Source organism: Protopterus annectens, chromosome 12.part0 (genome assembly GCF_019279795.1).
Source record: "Protopterus annectens isolate FY-2018-M chromosome 12.part0, PAN1.0, whole genome shotgun sequence".
Taxonomy (NCBI): Eukaryota; Metazoa; Chordata; order Ceratodontiformes; family Protopteridae; genus Protopterus; species Protopterus annectens.
The window spans coordinates 793,047,407-793,065,501 of record NC_056746.1 but is presented as its reverse complement, the minus strand read 5'-3'; positions in this window follow the sequence as shown (position 1 = coordinate 793,065,501).

Below are 18,095 nucleotides of genomic sequence, written 5' to 3'. Positions count from 1 at the left end.
AGTGACCCACATTTCGGGCTTCAGCCTATCATTGCTACTGTTGTGAAGTACTTCCAATCAAAAACTAAAACCCATGGCAGGTCTGTTGGTGTAGAGGATAAAGCCATGACTTGTGGCCCAAATGACTGGAAATGGCATGTGGGGGATGGGCATACTGTCCTTGGGAGTGAGATGGACAAATGGGTTTGTACAATGTGACAATCTCTTGTAGGAGGGGTAGCAACAGAAATGACAACCTGGGGTAGGCATTTGGCCACTAAGAGGAGCACACAGTAACCATAAATGGGGGTACACAGGAGGGTGCACTCACAAGGGGAGGGAATATTTGTACCCATGATGATGCAGGTCACTTGTCTGCAATCCAGAGGATAAGTTAGGCCATACTAAATAAAAACTTATTACTGAGATACAAGAGAGGGCACATAATTCCACTAATACTATATGCATCACAGCCTGCCCTGGCCAGTTTTGCCCTTACTGGGCAATAAGCTGGGAGAACAAATGGTTCTCACTGATAGTGGATGGCTTGATGCACTGGTAAAAAATACAGAAAAAAAAGGTAAAACTCATGGATCAGCTTCTGCAGATGATGTTCCACATGTCCATTCTACACTGCTTGTCCATGTTCTCATTCGATAGAAGCATTAAGGAAAAACACAGTTACTAATGTCTGAAAAACTGGTGAGTGCTCAAAGATTGTAAACTAAAAGCCAGTAAGCATTTTGAGCCCCGTGGCTGAACTATATGAAAAAGTTGTGCATAACCAGCTGATATGACATACAAATGAAGACATGCATTCAGAACTGACGGGTGTGCTGAAAAATTGTTCAAAAGCTAACTGAATATATCTCCATTGAATGGGACAAAGGGAATTGTGCTGGAAAGGTATTTCTAGAGCTCTTAAAAGCATTTGTGTTGGCAACCCACTTGTTACTTTTAAGGTGACTTAAAGAAGAATGAGTAGAAGAGCAAACAACTGGCAGGCTTCTGTGCTGATATCATGCTGTTTTGAGTCAGCAATGTGGCAGAAAAGCAGTATGTCCGTTTAGCAGATAAAGATGGAAGTTCAGCATGTTTCAATAGCAGAGCCACTTATTATTTTTTAGTTATCATCAAAATAAGTACAAATAATGGAAAGTCTCCATTGTATGACAAGCAGATGATTCTACTCTCACACAAAGTGCAAATAATCCAGCATCCTTAATCATACTCTGTTTCAACTCGTTTTGTTAATAGATAAATGACAGCAGACTTTTTAATGGAAAACTACCCTAGAACTAAAAAATCATTTTTTTTTTACTCTATCTTTGTTTCCTGACCTATTTTAACACCTCAAATCACTCTAAGTGCTTTATTTGCAATTTTAGCCTGTTTTCCGTAACATGGTTACCAATGGGGGTTGATGTTTCAATGTGATCTTGTTCTCCCTTAACCCTTTCTCTTTCCCATAATGCTTTGTATGAATCATGCCAGACATAAGGAAGTAACTGTGAATTCCCATCCCAATGGGATTTGTGTGGGTCATGTTATTTTCTTTACCTTATGTAAAAGGACTGCTTCTTTTCTGTCTCTAATCATACTCATTTATGTTTGGCTCAGAGCTTGTTTACACTATACTTAGAAGTTATCCAGCTACAGCCAAAAAAGTAGCTTAATTGCAGGCCTTTGCTCAGGGTTTTTTTTTTTTGTAGTCCAAGAGGAATTGATTCTGCAAGGGACTGTCAGTGCAGTTACAGTTTTAACACCACTGCAGTGGTCTGAGGGAGAGGACTGTCACTTCCTCTTGGATGCAGTTTATTTCTCTGATATACAGTGATCTGAACACATTATATATCTCAGACTAGCCAGTGCTCAAGACTTAGTATCCAGGTGTTCCCTATCAATCACAAGTAACTAAGTCTGCTGGTTTCAAGGAACCAACCTTAAGTGAACATTCTGAAGTTTTGTATCAGAAGCTTAAAAGGTAGGCTTTGTAAAGATTTGTGTTTTCATATCTGGAATGATCATTATACTTTTTCTATTATACTTTATAATGATAGAATAAAAGTGAAAAATGTCTCCGCTCTCCAAAGTGTCCTCTGGCAATGAGATCTGATGAAGCGTGCATTTTCAGCACGTGAAAGCGCTTATCTTTTTTATCGTTTTTATGTTTACTGAATAAAATAGATTGATACCTTCTCGTGGTGTGTCCTGAGGTTCTTCTACGGTATATACTTTATAATGATGTTAGTTTGTTATATATCCACACACACACACACATATATATATATATATATATATATATATATATATATATATATATATATATATATATATAGAGTTGCCATACATGTACCACAGAAGGATTTTAGTTGGGGCATTCTAAATGAATTGTTCATTCTGTTTTCAAAGGCTTCACTGTGGAAAGCATGGAACCTATGCCAAAGCATGTCATACTCAAATGAGAAGCTTATGCCAATACAATACACAGCTTAATCCTGGAAAGATATGTTAGTGGTTAACAAATCAGATTACAATAAATTAATACCAAAACAATGAGTGAGAAGGTCACTGAAAAAACAATCAGTAAAAACAAAATGAAAACTCCAGCAAAGCTGGAACTTCCGCTGAGTGACCTCCCAAACCTCTTGCATCAGAGGCACATGGGATATATGCATATTATCCCTATGAACATCAGGTGTTTCAGCTAAATGGCGATTCTGAATGCCCATGACTTGTGTTGTCGTTTTCCTGGAAAATTTCGGGCCAATAAAGCAAAACCTCACTAACTGTGGATATGCATATTTCAGCCTTGTTATGACCTTAGCAGCACAGCACAAGCAGAGTGTTTAATTAAACATTAGAAACACAGTGCTGTTATACCCAGCTGATGTCCAATATCATAAGGGTCACTGCAAAAATATCCCAAACAACAAACTAAAACAATGAGAGAGAAGGTCGCTGAAAAACCAATCAGTAAAAACAAAATGAAAACTCCAGCAAAGCTGGAACTTCTACTGAGTGACCTCCCAAACCTCTTGTATCAGAGGCACATGGGATTTATGCATATGATCCCGATGAACATCAGGTGTTACAGCTAAAAGGCAATTCTAAATGTCCATGACTTGTTTTGTTGTTTTACTGGAAACTTTCAGGCCAATAAAGCCAAACCCCACTAGCTGTGGATATGCATATTTTGGCCTTGTTATGACCTCATCAGCACAGCACAAGCAGAGTGTTTGACTAAGCATTAGAAACAAAGGGCTGCTATACCAAGCTGATGTCCAATATCATAAGGGTCACTGCAAAAATATCCCAAACAACAAACTAAAACAATGAGAGAGAAGGTCACTGAAAAACCAATCAGTAAAAACAAAATGAAAACTCCAGCAAAGCTGGAACTTCCACTGAGTGACCTCCCAAACCTCTTGTATCAGAGGCACATGGGATATATGCATATGATCTCGATGAACATCAGGTGTTTCAGCTAAATGGCGATTCTGAATACCCATGACTTGTTTCGTTGTTTTACTGGACAATTTCAGGCCAATAAAGCCAAACCCCACTAGCTGTGGATATGCATATTTTGGCCTTGTTATGACCTCATCAGCACAGAACAAGCAGAATGTTTGGCTAAGCATTAGAAAGAAAGGGCTGCTATACCAAGCTGATGTCCAATATCATAAGGGTCACTGCAAAAATATCCCAAACAACAAACTAAAAAGCTGGAACTTCCACTAAGTGACCTCCCAAACCTCTTGGTCACATGGGATATATGCAAATGATCCCTATGAACATCAGGTGTTTCAGCTAAATGGCGATTCTGAATGCCCATGACTTGTTTCATCGTTTTACTGGACAATTTCAGACCAATAAAGCCAAACCCCACTAGCTGTGGATATGCATATTTCAGACTTGTTATGACCTCATCAGCATAGCACAAGCAAAGTGTTTGACTAAGCATTAAAAACATAGGGCTGTTATACCCATCTGATGTCCAATATTTTAAGGGTCTCTGCAAAAATATCCCAAACAACAAAGTAAAACAATGAGTGAGAAGGTCACTGAAAAACAAATCAGTAAAAACAAAATGAAAACGCCAGCAAAGCTGGAACTTCCACTGAGTGACCTCCCAAACCTCTTGTATCAGAGGCACATGGGATATATGCAAATGATCCCTATGAACATCAGGTGTTTCAGCTAAATAGAGATTCTGAATGCCCATGACTTGTTTCATTATTTTATTGGAAAATGTAAGGCCAATAAAGCCAAACCCCACTAGCTGTGGATATGCATATTTTGGCCTTGTTATGAACTCATCAGCACAACACAAGCAGAGTGTTTGACTAAGCATTAGAAACACAGGGCTGTTATACCCAACTGATGTCCAATATCATAAGGGTCACTGAAAAAAATATCCCAAACATCAAACTAAAACAATGAGTGAACTACCACATAGGCAGTAGTCTACTTAACACCAAAAGTGTGATAAGAGACCTTGGGACACAGGTGGACAGTAGTCTCTCCTTTGATAATCACATTGCCAGAGTAGTCAGGAAATCCTTCTACATGGCACACCTCATCACAAAAGGTTTCTCATCCAGGAAAAAAGAGGCCATTGTTCCCCTCTACTCGTCATTCATTAAATCCATTATAGAGTACAATGCCCCTTTTGGTATGTACCTCACAAGACATCTACAACAACTGGAAAGGCCACAGAAATACCTCACAAAGAGGATTACCGGCCTAAAACAGATGCTTTATGCAGACCGTCTCAAAAAACTGCAGCTTTACTCAGTCACATATCTCCTACTCAGAGGTGCTCTCTGCCTAACACACAAAGCTATGTCAAACCCAGAGCTTTTAGACATGCTCCACTTAAAGAAATCCCAATCCCTACGAGCTACACGCTCTAGGGACCTCAACCTTGTCACCACAATAAACAGAACATGCTGGAGAGATAGATTCCTGTCCCAGAGACTTCCCACACTCTGGAACAAACTACATATCTATATCAAACAAAGCTACTCATTAGCACTCTTCAAGAAAAATTTTGATGATTGGATGGGAGATAGGAAATTCACCCCAGGGATCACTTCTGTGGGTCTGCTCGACAGTGGCACAGGAAAATAATTTTCTTGGATGGCGAAAGCCAGGGTACTTTTTGGCTAGGCTTATATAGGCCCTAGGGCCAATAGCCTAGTACCTACCTATGAGCCTATGAGCCTATGAGAGAGAAGGTCACTGAAAAACCAATCAATAAAAACAAAATGAAAACTCCAGCAAAGCTGAAACTTCCACTGAGTGACCTCCCAAACATCTTGTATCAGAGGCACATGGGATATATGCAAATGATCCCTATGAACATCAGGTGTTTCAGCTAAATGGTGATTCTGAATGCCCATGACTTGTTTCGTCATTTTACTGGACAATTTCAGGCCAATAAAGCCAAACCCACTAGCTGTGGATATGCATATTTCATCCTTGTGTTCATAGGGATCATTTGCATATATCCCATGTGCCTCTAATACATTAATACCAAGAAGAAACCATCAAACTGAAGTGAGAAAGCAAGGTTTGGAAGTATTATTGGCATGTTAACAAATGCAATTCAGATGCACTAGAAGAAAAGTCAAATAGAATCCAAGAAATAACAGAGGAAATATGGAAATGAAAAACTAGAAGAATGCAAGACGGCAGAAATCAGTTCCAGCATTACAATAATATTTCAGATGAAGCTGTAATTATATAAATATATTAACCTAGGTAAGTGAGGAATAGTGTCTATGACTTTGGGAGTAGGATTAGAGTAGAGAGTGAAAACAGATTAAATGAGGTAAAAGTGATATACACTGTTATGTGCCATGCCAGGGTAGAAAAAACTGATTAAAATATATTGTATATATTTTTATCTTTCTTATTCCAGAAGGTTGTCACTATTGTAAAATTATATTTAAGCTCTGTGACTCGTATAATACATGCATTTTCTATGGTATAAAAATGTATGTAATCTTTTGAACCTTCTCTCTTTAAATGGAAAATGAGATGAAAGGAAGAGAAATGTATAAAACATGTAGTTGTAATATGAAATGTTGCTTCTTGCATGTCATATGTCATGAAGGGTCTAATTGCTTATATTTATGTCACATGTTGGTTTGGAGTCAGGAAGAAATAGCGCCATAAAAATATATACAGTGTACTTCAAAAAGGCAAATCTTCAGACCTGAGAAAGCAGTTCTTAGTGTGCAGATGTATTCATTTGGAAAGGTGGAAAATGGTTTGATTTTACCCGTTTTTTCTGTGGGAAAGGAACTAATGTAATCTCATATGATGCAATTAGACACATTTTTATAAAGCAAATCATGTAATTGTTGATAAGCTGAGATGTAAATATTTGGAAATGAAATCAAGGAACTGTATTGTCTTGTCACAGCTAGTGATGTGCCTGGATCTTGCTGACAGAGATATGAAAGTTTGCTTTTAATTTCTGCCTTTTCTTGATTTTTATAACTTAGTATAGTTAGGGTTAGTATTTCTTCAGTTAGAGAATGCTAGAATATGTATTTATTGTATATCAGATTGCCTTTAACTATTCTGACTTTTAATATTCTCTGTACACTATCTTGAACTCTCTGCACATTTAAGCTGTATCTGCACTGTTTTTATTGTTTGAACAGATTTATGTATTTACTTTTAAGATCTTTTTTCTGGTATTTTTTTGCTTTTTTATGTATTATTATTATTATTATTATTATTTGAACAGAGAGTTATTATTAGTTAGCACTGTAGGTTTGCAAAGCTATGACTTCTGCCATCCATTTAGCCAGATCACTTGAGCATATTGCAAGTAAGATTTTGGTTTCATAATTTATGTTTGACTAAATCAAGAGTGGCAGGGGACTGGTATGTTTGCATTCTCTAGCCATATCTACCGAGTGAGGAAGACAGCTGTGAGGAATTGGAGTATTCTGCCACCCTTCCCCTGGAAGTTTGTGTGTGTGAAAAATATTAATTTGCTTACAAAGAGGTTACCATGGATACATGCAGCCCTAGTCTGGATGTGCATGTTGGAAAACCATACTCCGGATAGCACAGCATGTCCAGTTTTTGTTCTTGGGTTATTGAATCAGATTCATGTGTACATTCCTTTCTTTACTTTAACCTATTGGATACCAGTGGTGTGATTCAGGAAACTACTCCTCTGGTTGTCATTTATCTGTGGCAGTTGGTACAGTATCAGGATGTTTATCATAGTATGTGCTGTGCTTTCTATGAATATGCTTATTATATAGGTAATACTATGTAACATACCAAGCCATAACAACTTCAAATCCATGCTTCTTTCCCATCTGTCCTCCAAATGGGAATGTCCTTCACATGCTCCCATCTAAAACATCCCCACCACTAACTCCTCACCTATATCAACTTTTCTTTGCCAAAACTAACAAAATGTCATAGATTTTTCTCTGTACATCTTTCTTAAAAATTGTATGCATGCAAGCCTCTGGCTTATCTTACACATATTCTCAAACTGACATCCTCTTAAATGTAACGCAGTGTATATTTTATTGTAAAACTGTGATTTCTGTACAGATTGTAATATGTAACTCATCTTGTCTGTTGTAATGTGGTGACTTTCTGTATTTTGTAATGCTGTGAATTTCTATATTTTATACTATGTACTGGAGCTTTTCTCCTCGGGTCCCCACTGAAAAAGGGCCACATGCCCAACTGGACTAACCCGGTTAACAAACAAGAAATAAATAAATATTTAAATAAATAAAAATGCATTCCAGCTTCATTACAGATGCACATGGCACATTTTTGGCATATATGCTTTGAGTATAAAATGTTCCAGCCACCCCTTCAAGGATTAGCTGATTGCCTTGCAACTATTATCTGTCAGGGTCTGCTGTTGCAGCCTACTGACAGTGAACAGAATAATGCTGATAACAGGAAGTGAATGAATATTTCAACACTGCAAGCACGCTTTAAGATGCAAGAAGCACCACAATAGTAACTGTAACATTTTTATGTATGCAACCTAGAATACATATTTTATATGTAATTTCAGTATATAGACCATATCACCCTCCCATATGCAATATAGAGGATGCTTAGGTCTCCAATCAAACAGATCGCTCTATGTTTGAGAAATGGCTGTCAAGAAATTCACCTCAAGAGAAACATTCTTTTTATACTCAAGATGAATTTCTTGACATCTATTTCAAGAACCCATAATCTGAGTGGGAAGAGAGATCCAGTAAAAATTCTTTGTAATTTATTGAGAGCTTCATCTGCTCATATAAGATATCATCTTTTAAAGAACAGGTTGTGTGACAGACAGAGGTATGTTAACAGTTTTTAAAGTTGTTGGTTTATTAGCTGGGCATATTGCTTCTGACTGGTATTTGTGTGGCTGTGGGAGGCGTGTTGCAGCTTTTAAAGCTGCTATTTATTTTCTGATAAAGGTCCTTGTATATGAACCTTGCTTGTTGTAACAATGTTTTGTTTTTTTTTTTAGTTTTCAGAGCATGGCATAACCAGAGCAGGCCATATATTACATTCAAGGTATAAATATGTCAGTAAATAAGTAGCTCATTTTAATGTATGTGTGTTAATTAGAAAACATATAAGGTTTAATAGGTCTGTGAGCTCATTACATCTTTTTGCAACTTTGATCTGTCTTATTTGTTTCTGTTTATGCCAACTTCATATTAATATGAATTACAGACATTGCAGTCAGATTTAAGCTTCTTTTGTTTCCGTGTTATCAGAACTTTTTTAATACTAGACTAGTTAATATGTGAGACATTCATGTTGCTACTTACTGTACATAGAGCAGAATGTAGTATCATTTTTGTCAAATTCTTAGTGTATGATTAACTTACTAGCAGATTGTTTAGCCACTGCAGTACGTATCACAAACTTTTTCTGTGTGCTGTGCTTGATTTGTTAGTAGCCCATTGACTTACTGCATGTTCCATTTTATAATATAGCTATAGCCCATGCCTGGGTGTGGGTAATGCGGGATTTACCCACGGTTGGTGTGGTTTGGTCCCGAGGGCGAAGCTCGAGGGACCAAACAAAGACAACCGTGGGTAAATCCCGCATTACCCACACCCAGAAGTGGGTTATTGCTATTATACTATGACATTATTTAAGAAAAGAAATAATTACTTTTCTTAAATAATGGCATTGTATGATGCCTCTTTGCTGCCCTTCCGGAGCTGTCTGGTATCCACAGCAGTTCTGATGTACTGCGCATGCCTATGCAGTACATCAGAGCTGTGGCCAAAAGCAACGGAGAAAGTAAGATCTCTGTTGCTTTTTGCTGTTTCGCTATGTTAAATGTGTTTAACATAGCGAGGCCACTTTAAAATAAGCAACGGAGATGTCCGTTGCATATTTTAAAGCTGTCTCGCTATGTTAAACCCATTTAACATAGCGAAACAGTAAAAAGCAACGGAGATCTTGCTTTCTCCGTTGCTTTTTTTTTTGAAACCTGTCTTGCTATGTTAAATGGGTTTAACATAGCGAGACAGCTTTAAAATAAGCAACGGAGATCCGCTGCTTATTTTAAAGCTGTCTCGCTATGTTAAACCCATTTAACATAGCGAGACAGGTTTAAAAAAAAAGCAACGGAGAAAGCAAGATCTCCGTTGCTTTTTACACACTGTGTCGCTATGTTAAAGGAGTTTAACATAGCGAGACAGCTTTAAAAAAATCAACGGAGATCTCCGTTGCTTTTTTTAAACCTCTGTTGCTATGCTAAACTCTTTTAACATAGCGAGACAGTGGGCCGGATTCACGAAGGCTTGCACGGAGTCTAAGAGTAGTGTAAGACTCCATGCAGCCTTCGCGATCCAGGAACAGCCCAAAGTAAGATACAAGCTAAAACGGCTCTTACACGGAGTGGGCGTGGATAAGCTAATCACCTCACTTGCAGCCGAATAGCATGCAGATGAGGATAATTAGCGATCCAGGAAGCCCAGAACAGCCCGTGTAAGAGCCGTTTTAGCTGCAGAAATGTACTCAGTTGACAACTGAGTACGTTTCTACAAAAATCGCAATGGAGCCATGTCAGCTCCAAATAAAGGGTGCATATGTGTCAGGCAGCATGCCAATGGCCAAATATGTGGCCAATGGCAAGGTAACCTGATGCAAACATCTTAAAAATATAATTTTTTTTTTCGCGATCGCCGATGTTTAAACCCAGCGCAGCCCCGCTCAAACGGGCTGCGCTGTATAAAACATAACAACGAGGGTTTTAAACCCACAAATGTGGGTTTTATGCAATACATGGAATGTCAATGCAGGGACCAGCAGACCAAAACCAACATGGCCACCGTGTAGTGGTTGCTAAGGGGGGAAGCTGAGTCTAAGAGATGTAACTAAGCATTAGTAGGCAATCTGATGCAAATGAGTGTTAGGATACTGAATTCCACTGTCACATAGCAAATGAGCACAGTCTGAGTAGTGTAAGAGTTACAGAAGGGGGAGGAACAGAGTAGGAGATAGGTGACATCACAGGGGGGAATGGTAGAAAGAAATGCAGTTCATTGGAGGTCAGAGTTACATGACAGATGTCAGACAGATATCATGGAAAGAGGTGTGCCACTAAATAAGCATGAGAAAGTCAAGAAATGGAAGGTGTACACTGTTGCCTACACCAAAGTTTCTTGCTGGGCGTGCATGCACGCCATGAAGCGAGTAAGGCAGTGTGCGCGCGTGTAAGGCAGACTGAGCATGTGGGAGCGTGTTGGGAGATGTTTAACACTGTTTGTGTGGGTGTGCACGTGTTTTAATCCGAATAAGCAGATTCTGAACTGTGTAAGCATGTGTGCGCACGTGTAAGCCACTGTGAGCGTGTTTCTGCTGGTTTGCACACGGCTCCTCCCTGAGGAAACAGAGAGAAAAAAGGAAGCAACAGATTTAGTAGGAAGCTAGCAGGGAATACTGCTGGAGCTAGCAGGTGAAAACAATTAGAAGCAGGCAATTACACAGGCAGAATAGTAGCCCAGCCCAGCACTTAAAACTCTACAAACAGCAGTGCAGGATGTTTCTCTCAAGAGACACTGCAAGACAGGAGTTAAGTTATTAGAAGTGAAAACTGAAAAAGCTGAACTCAGAGCAGAAATGTTAGGGGCTGCCATAGCTGTCATAATGAGACATAGGCGACTTGCTGAGGGTGGTGACAATGCAGATGGTGCCAGACAACCCACAGTGAGGAGACGGAGAAGAGTGTACAGGCCCAGGGTCACCTACCACGGGTTACATGAGCTGGAGATAGTAGAGCGCTATAGAGTGGACAGAGACCTCCTGCAGCAAATAGTGGAGCTGTGCAGGCCACGCCTCACACACAGAACCAACAGAGGGGAACCCATCCCAGTGGAAACCAAGGTATGTGTTGGTCTAAGCATACTAGCAGCAGGTACCTTCCAGAGACCAACTGGTGATATGATGGGGATATCACAGGCATCAGCCTCCAGGGTACTGCACCAGTTCCTGGATGCCATGTCAGCACATGTCGGTGATCATGTATATTTCCCCAATGCCTGTGAGGTATCGACCAGCAATATGTGTCTCTTCCAGCAAATAGCGGAATACCCTGAGGTAGTGGGTGCAATAGACTGCACGCACATACGCATCAAAGCACCAGCCGTTGAGCGGGGTAGGGCACACATCAACTGCAAGGGCTTCCCCTCCATCAACTGCCAGGTCATGTGTGATGCCCAGGGCATAATAATGAATATGTGTGCTGGCTGTCCTGGGAGCTACCATGATTCCCACATCTGGCATTTGACGCAGCTGTACCAGACATTTGCCAGTGGGGACATCCCGCACGGACACCTAGTGGGGGATGCAGGTTATGCACTGGAGCCGTGGCTGATGACACCCATCAGAAACGCACACACACCTGAACAGGAACGCCATAATGAGGCACACGCACAAACACGTAATGTAATAGAGCGTGTGTTTGGGCTGCTCAAGTCACGGTTCCGGTGTCTGGACACATCTGGTGGAGCCTTGCAGTACACACCAACTACATGTACCCAAATTGTCATGGTATGTGCTATGCTACATAATATGATCTTGCGAAAACAGCTGCAGCAGGACCAGCATAGGGCCGGCACAAACAGCCCCCCACCATTGCCAAGGCCATCGCAGGCAGAGCGTGACTCGGAGAAGGAACAACCTGAGCCTGCCCCAGTAGGCAGAAGGAGGCGTGCCCAGTATGCCCTGGCCTTGGCAAAGAGGCAACGCATAGCACATACACTGGCTCAGTAGGAACCCTGGGAATGATACCCCTCTCTGACTCACTCATATAGTAACAGGGATGCCTAACATGACACAACCTGCTCTCAAACATGTACAGGGAAGTGTAATATGCGCATCCGACAGAGGCAGCCCTGCAGCACCACCTGAGGCATGAATGCTATGTGTTAAGTAATGTAGCACCATGTACTATATGCACACCTGAGGACCCTGACTAGCATCCTACCCTCACCAAGCATCATGCCACAATATGACAATGAGATGATCAAGTGCAATAATTGACTTAAGTATCGCAGTTAGTCAAAGGGGATCCAATGTGTGCCAGTCTGGGATGACATGCTGAGCATGACATGATGCTCCACCTGCTAGGACTGGCGTGCACCTATCAGTGCAGCCGTATGGATACTGGCAAAGGCTGTTGTTACCCACAGTGTGCCCTGAATAGGTAAGGCTCAAAACACAAACCTATCTCCATAGGTATCAGAAGGGATAAGAATAAGATAAGGGATAAGTCGAAACAGCAAGATGCATGCAGTCTAAACTCACCCAGTATGGAGAATGTTGATATCTGCGCTGTAACAGAAAACCGAGTCAAGGCTCACAACAGCACCCTAACACTACCAGGTTACACCTCATACTGTGCTGTACAGCCTCAAAACATGGAACAAGCTACAAAAGGAGGGTGACTAGCAAGAATTGTCAAGGATAACCACACCCCATGTTGGTAACACAACAAGAAGCAGCATGGACTAGCCATGGTCAAGTAACAGTGGCTAAAACTGCCCCCAGTTTATAGCCTGCTACAGACTACTGTCCCAACACCAGGAACTGCACCTGGCCTATGCTGGAATACATGAATATATCAAGTCCTCCAAACCACATTATATTGGGTGACTGAAAATACCCAGACATAGACTGGGAGCATTATACTAGCTCCAACAGTGTAGGACAAAAGTTCATAGAATCCATAAACCAAAAGGCCCAGGAACAACGTACCACTCCCACAAGAGGGGTAAGCATACTGGATGTGATAATCAGCAACATGGGTACTGGATGGCAAGATGAGAAGTGTATTGCTCACTGGTAAAAGCAGACCATAGAGTAATCGCACTGGATATACAAATCCTGACCACAGTCTCTGGCCAGAAAACCACAGTGGAAAACATGTGTAAAGCAATATTTGCACTCCTCCAAACTGATGTGGAATCCATTAAAGGTTCTGTGCAGGTGCAAAATATGGGCCACACCTCAGAACCTGTAATACAGCCATTCCATGAACACTGCCAGGAATGCTTGGATTATGCAATCCTAAATTAAAACAAGACACAATGCCATACACGCAGGCATCTGGCATGGTGGACACCAGCCATAACCAAACCATGCAAGAGAATGAGGAAGCTACTACATGATAGAGCAAACATAAACAATGAAGTAATCACTGATCAGTAGTATGGCAATAAAATTTGTCCACACATACAATCCACTAAGGCCAGCCACAACAAGTTGAATCTGTGAATCCTGAGGCAATGTTACACCTGCCCCAAGTACACAGACAACCCCAACTCCACCCAAGAAATACAAATATATGTGAGAGATGCAACCATCTATCCAAACTGGAGGCTGAGCTCCCTCAACTCAGTACTCCCAAAACTAGTCAGGAGGAGAAGGTAACCACACACACCACAAACACAGTCCCACATAGACCTATCACAACTGCAAACCAAACACATAAACACAGAAAAACATTCCCGGAGGCACAAATTACAAACACAGCACACCAACAGAGGCCTCTAAAGCAGACACCCAATCAAACAACCTCCAAACATAGCACATGCAACACATAGTACACAAAGCTGGTGTGCCAAACAGTCACAGGCCAGAAGGAGAAACAACATGCCTGATACAGTTGTAATAGGTGACTCCATAGTCAGACACACTGCTGTCCCGCACACCAGACTGAACAAGGGAAAGGGTACAGTAAGCTGCCTGTAGGCTGCCACAATACGCCACATAACAGAAGTATGCAGGTCACTCCAAAGCAAGTAGAAATATGATGCAGTCATAGTCCATGCTGGTGTGAATGACCTGAGATGTACCTCCCTAGACTACATGAAAAGAGACATAGATGAGCTCTCTGATTATGTAGTCCAGGCCGGTATGACACTCACCGTTTGCAGCATCCTACCCTTACCAAGAATAATGCCACAGTACAAACACGGAATGATCAGCCATAGCAAGTGGCACACTTACTGGTGTCATTCCAAGGGGATCCAATGTCTGTCTGCTTGGGATGTCATGCTTGACAAGCCACACAGCTGTTCTTGGGATGGCTTGCACCTGTTACCCCTGGGCGTCTGGATATTGGATAAGGCCTTTGCCACCTCCATAGAGCCTTTTGTAGGCAAGGCTGAAAAGACTGACCCACCACCCTAGAAAACATAAGTGGAAAGAAACATAAGGGTAATGCTGACCAATGCCAGATGTGTAAACCCCAGTATGCATGCTCCCAAAGCCATCCCCAGTATGGAGAACATTGATGTCTGTGCAGTGACAGAAACCTGCTGCAAGCATCCTGACAGCACACCAGCACTACCAGGTTATACCACATATCATGTGTCATGGCCCCAAAACCTGGAACAAAACATAAAAGGAGGGTGAGTATCCATATTCAGCACAGACACCCATACGTCCAGGTAACTGACAATGCACAAGGCATTGGAGTCCACCCATGTGCAACTAACTGTAGGCAAGACTGCTGTACACTCTGTAGCATGCTACAGACCATACTCTCACACACAGGAACCCCACCCAGCCGTACTGAAGACACTGGACAGTATGAATGTCCCACCAAATACCAAACAAGGTACCACAAGTTACCACATAGGTGGTAAACCATTATGTATGGAAGGAGTAACCAGGGACCTAGGGACACAAGTGGACAGTAACCTGTTATGTGACACCCACATTGCCAATGTGGCTAGGAAGACTGTCTACATTTGACACCGTATCAAGAAAGGATTCACATCTACGTCAACAGAGGTCATTGTGCCCCTATACTGTTCTCTTATCACACCCATAATCTAGTACAATGCCTCATATGGGATGTACCTTACCTGACACCTGCAGCAGTTAGAAAGACCTCAAAGGTACCTCACCAAGAGGATAAAGGGTCTCAAATATATGTCATATGCTGCCTGGCTGTAGACACCCCAGCTGAATGCAGTCACATACTGCCTACACAGAGGCATTGCATGCCTGTTGTAGAAGGCCATGCCCAACACAGGAGTAATGGACATGCTCCACCCCAGAAAACTCAAAGCCATCGGAGCTGTGAGAGTGAGAGATGTCAACCTCAGCAAATAATGAAATAGGATGTGCTGGTGGGACAGATACATAATCCAGAGGCTCCCCACACCCTGGACCAGAATCCCACTCCATGTTAGGCAGAGCCCCTCACTGACACTCTTCAACAGGAATCTTGCCAAGTGGATGGATGATTGTAGAGTTACACTGGGGTCTTCACTGTGTCATGTCCAGACAGAGGCACAGCAAAGCAAATCATAAATGGCCATAATATTCACATAGCAAGGGTGGCAAAAGCCACACACACTCTGGCTAGGCTAACAAATGCCCTAGGGTGGATAGCCTAGTATGAACCTATGAACCTATGAAGATACAAATTGTACAGGACACTAAGGATAATCCCAAGGCTTTCACAACTGATGGTAGGAACCATGTTGGGAATTCACAGATATGCTCTGAATCACACAAATATCACAAACACACACACATATTGCCAACATACATCCTGACAGGTGCAGTGCAAACCCCCAAATGCAGAATATCTATCCCAGCAGACTGCTGGCCCCCTGACATTGCAGATGCTGAGGTAACAGCCAGCATCTACAAAGCAAAACACACAGCAGCAATGGTATGAGATGGTGTCCTGGGCTTAGTGCAACATGGACTCCAAGATGAATGGAATGCCAAATCACACTACTGCTCAATGTCAGCCTTACCACTGAATATGTACCCAAAGAGCAGTGTACAACATCAGTGGTCCTTCTCAACAAAGGTGTTGCCTAAATGGATACTGAAAACTACTACCCCAGAATCCTGAGAAGCTCGGTCTGCACAGCTATGGAAAGGATCAGCATGCACCACAGACATAAAGATATTGGGGACCTACTGACACCAGACCCTACCCAGTGTGGCTTTCTTAAGTGCAGATCCTGCCCCTAAACATGTTTGACTCAATTGAAACAGTCATTAAGGTCATTGATGAGGGCAATGTGGTCCACACAGCGTAGCTGGACCTTGCAAAGGCTTCTATACAATACCCTACGTGTTCATTATAGATAAGCTCACCAGCTTAAATATAAACCCCTATGTCAGTAGAGGGGTTGCAAACCAGACCAAGGACAGAACAGACATGGTCAGACATGCTGCAGCCATATCAGACTACAAACCAGATATAACTGGCATCCCACAAGGCTTGGTCCTGGGATCTCCCTCGTCTGGTATATATGTCCCATAGGTACCGGCAAACATGGAAGGACTGTGTCCGAACATGTTTGCAGAGGACTACAAACTGCTCACCACATATGATCCACCAGCTGACACAAGCATCCCACAAAAGGGCCACATAGAAACAGACAACTGGTGCCATAGCCATGTCAGCAAGCTAATTGCAGAAAAGTGTATAGTCAACCCCTGTGGATATACAGTAAGTGCCCACCAATTACCACATAGGTGTTAACCCATTATGTAGTTAACATGTAATGAGAGACCTGGGGACACAAGGTGATAGATATCCTGCATTGGACAAACATGTGCTGTAGTGTTTACAGAAACATACCATATACCCACCTAATCATGAAGGTTGTCAGATCTAGATAAGGGGAGGTCACTGTGGCTCTGCAGTCATCCTTCATCAGCGGTACAATTGACTACAATAGCCCCTGTGGGATGTACCTCAGCAGACACCTCCATCAACCGTAAAGTCCCCAACAGTACCTCACCAGGAGTATCAAAGAGCTTGCACAGATGCCATGTGTTGCCTGTGTTGCTGGTATCAATAAACATGCTGCACCTTGTACAATCTGAATGGCAGTGAGCTATGCACATGAGAGACCTGAACCCCAGCACTGACTTACATAGGACAAGCTGTACTGCATGATCCATAAAACAGAAGCCACCCCCACCCATGAGTGAACTCCCAGTACAGGCTACCCATAGAGTCACTTATCAATCTTCCTCAATAGGAATCTTGATGAGTGGATGGGAGATGGTAGCTTTATTCTGGGTATCACTGTTATGTCACAGGTAGACAGAGGCACAGTATACTAACCATGACATATGTCATGGCAAACTCCACTTACAATGTGTGTTGAAGGACAAACACACTCTCCAACTAGCATTAGACATGGACTAGGGCACATCACTAGTGATTGCAAATGTACACCTATGTTGTGGAATACACTACCAATGTTGGACAAGCCTGGTTTAAGCAGTTCATATCTGAACAGAATGCAACATGGTCAGATGTACACAACTGGCCCCTAACCAGGCTGTTGTGCTCACTATCGAAATGTAAAGCAGTGATAGCACTAAAGCCCAGGATACTGTCCACCACAGTCAAAGTACTACCAGTACACTATACAGTACTACAGTGTTAGGTCAGTGTGAAAGGATGTTGACAACTGTATGCAAAGTATCCCATGCAAACACTGCAGGAACAATATAATCCTGTTGTGTTCACACACAAAGCAGTTGTACAGTAACTACACAACATGACACACAACACACAACCATAAACGGGTGATATTTGTTGAAGT